The sequence below is a fragment of the Octopus bimaculoides genome, chromosome 16 (assembly GCF_046866305.1).
Source record: "Octopus bimaculoides isolate indiv1 chromosome 16, ASM4686630v1, whole genome shotgun sequence".
NCBI lineage: Eukaryota > Metazoa > Mollusca > Cephalopoda > Octopoda > Octopodidae > Octopus > Octopus bimaculoides.
In genome coordinates this window covers 44,615,616-44,618,908 of record NC_142943.1, presented here as the reverse complement: position 1 = coordinate 44,618,908, position 3,293 = coordinate 44,615,616, and the positions used below count along the sequence as shown (strand labels likewise).

Below are 3,293 nucleotides of genomic sequence, written 5' to 3'. Positions count from 1 at the left end.
AAATTCTGGGTAGTAGTCACGACTGATTTCAGGGCTTAAGAGATCAAAAATATTCTCCATGGGTTAAATCTTTTCAAAAAGCAGTATATACTTTCTTCAGTACTGAATAATCATGCAAAATAAACCAGAACTGGCAATAAAGCAAACATGCAAATTGACTAAACATCCATTTCTTATCTAAATCTGTCCAACTTTTGAATAGGCAAGTCTTCGATCTCTGCTGCACAGTGCATTAAAAACATCAGCACTTCAGGAGAAAATATGTTGACAGCATGTCTTCTGGTTTAGTATGGTTGGAAGGCGAGCAGTAAAATTTCCGCTTTTCTCTACCTTTCTATCTTTGACCTCCCACTCTTTTGTTTTCTCTCTTTTACATGTTTCCTTCTTGAACAGAATAACAGACTACAAAAAAAAAATTTACACCACTGCTTTTTCTTACTATGATGGAAAGACAAGCAGAATTATTTTCACTACTTTTCTCTCTTGGACCTCCCGTTCTATTTTTCTCCACAACCATCAAAGCGCTCCTCATGACTGCAAGTTTGTGAGATGGTTGTGATCTGTAAACAGTTTTGAGTAGGAACCAGAAAGAGAAGTATGAACATGCAATGTGCATGTGCACACTGAATTTGTAAAATGGAAAAGAAAAAGAAAAACAGTGCACATGTTAAAATAAAACAGAAGAGAAGAATAAAAATGCATTGTTGAACAAGTTATATGATGGTCTGCATGCCACACCACTATTATGAAATTCTGCTTCAATTTTCTTGTTCTTCCAGATCTAAGAATAGAACAGAAAAGCAATCAGTTCACTTTTCCTCCTTTTTTCTCTAAACACCAGAGGCTTTCTTTACTTACACTTCTTAATAGTGATTGTTTAGAATTCATACCCGGAAAAAATGAAGGAAAGAGGAATACAAAAAAATATCACAAGTACAATAAGGATAGTGAAAATTATCAACAATTAATTTTATATTACACAAAAATTATCTATCCTGGAAAAAAAGTTAGGCATGCATTGCTGTAGGATTTTTGTTTCGAAGAACAAATTCTCTTCAGACTTTGCATGTAAAAAGACCAGCTCCAAATGTTGTCAGTGGGCCATCAGACAGCTGGTGTTAAAATATAAACAGAGGTGTATGATGCTTGTGTGTGCAGCCACACCATATCAACATGGAACAACAATTGTTTGTAAATTATTTTTATTCATTTTCATATCAATATTAAAGATACAGAAATTTGACATAAATTTGGCAAATCGTTTTAGTGAATCACATTAGAACAAATAAATACCAATCTGAGTATATAAAGGTAAAAGACAGGACAATGTTTCTGTCATTTTCTCACAAGAACAATGGTCTCAGTGTAAGAAATTTGTGCATCTGATATATTATAAGACTTGATAATTGTGATTGAAAGGATATTGATACCTGAACAAACTTACTGCCCCAACAGAATTTATAACAGTTTCTTTTTTCCAGTACAGCGTACAGCATTCCCAAAGTCTTAAGTTAGGACATGTACCCCACTTTTATTCCAGAAGCAGCATTTTTAGATGGGGGATGCAAGAGTCTGCTTGAAAGGGAGAATTGGAGATTTACATAGTGAAGGCACTCACAACATCCAAAAGACATTTGTCACAACATATATAAAACATCACACATCTCATACAAGGATACATATGGGCTCTCTGGTTGGTCCCTAATTGTTTTACACTTGAACATCAAATTACATAAATCCAAGTTATCACAAATGGTATCCAAAATGGGAAACTAGCATGAATTACATATACTATCACTAGATGTACATCTACATGCCTCACAACATCACTATCATAGAAACAACTAGTCCATCCATCATAATGAAGAACCACATCTACAAGAAAAACTTCAAAAAATTTCCACAGAAATTATCACATAAATATCTTCCATCTTTATCACAATTAAAATCACAGTTGAATTAACACATGAAAATCTTTAAGCAGAACAAACATACTTCATGAACACAACAAAATATTAAACATACTTCCTCTAGATATGAACTTCACCAAATGAACACTACCCATGTCAGGCCAGGCATGAATCAAATGTATCTAACTAAAAACCAGCCAATCATCATTAATACTTATATTACATAACTCTGAACATATATTCTGTACTTTTTCTCTCTCTGGAACACCCTATCACCAGCTCAACACCATACACCTCTTTTGTTGCATACATACACTACTAGATATAGGAGCACACAGCCAAGTTTGTCAACAGATGGGACCAGGTCTGGGAAGGGAATAGGAGGAACATTTAAGAGGAGGTTGACAACAGCTTTTATTTTTTTGCCTCAATAAGTTTCTGAGTCACTACTCACTTTTACCATCAATTAATTCCCTGCTTTGTCTCTCAGTGAATCAAAATCCATGTGAAGATTTTCTTTACACGTCTAAAACCATAAGATGTATAACTAAGTGTTTGAGTGTGCGTGTTTAGATAGGAACAAGGGGGCCAAGTTATGCTGATACTGAAGGCTTTTGACTGTTGTGTTAAAGGGGCAGTTTAGAATGCACACTCACTGTACTAGAAACCTGTTGTTTGTTGTGTTGGGCATTTCTGCAAGTCCTGGTACTTAACCAAGTTGACCATTGTCTTTTGGAGAAGACAGATAATGTGGAATAGAAAAAAACAAAAGACAAATAATTTGGACTGTTCAAAGATAATGTACAGTATGGTCTTTAAGAAAAAATGATATTAAAAAATAAAATGACAGCAAAAAAAAAAAAAAAATCATTAACACCAAAGAAATGAATGTTTTGAAAATATAGCAATATTAGCTGTTGTTTAAACCCCAAAAATTAGATAAAATTTATGCAACAGAAATGGGCCCAAAATTGTTTTTATCAATAATAACCAACAACATTTAATATATTACAATTACATTGAAAAAAAAAAAAGAGAGACCTCGTTTTTGGATAGAATTTTTTTTTGTATATATATGTATATATATATATATATACATACATACATACATACACAATCTTTTTGTTTTACCTTTTCCAAAGAAATAGAATGTTTTCCATTTTAAAAACATTTTGTAATTAGCATTTCAACAATGTGTCATTATCATTATTATTATAATTATTATTGAATTACACAGTAATGTTGCCAACAACTGTGCGATTCATATATTACCACATTTAATGTCAGTTAAATTCTTCCTCACCAAGACTTTGCTTCATTGCAACTGGACCATGAAAAATAAATAAAAGAAAATGATGAGGTGTCAACCATTGCATACAAGTG

At 32.8% G+C, this 3,293-nt stretch overlaps 1 protein-coding gene across 1 annotated transcript in view; it reads right to left on the bottom strand.

Moving 5' to 3' along the window:
* Positions 1-1,185: 1,185 nt before the first annotated feature.
* Positions 1,186-3,293, bottom strand: part of LOC106868962 (ADP-ribosylation factor-like protein 16) — a 27,302-nt gene continuing 25,194 nt past the window's right edge. The window contains exon 6 of the transcript XR_016244654.1: positions 1,186-3,234. The gene's annotated coding sequence lies outside the window, so the exon portion shown is untranslated. The remainder of the gene's footprint in view (positions 3,235-3,293) is intronic.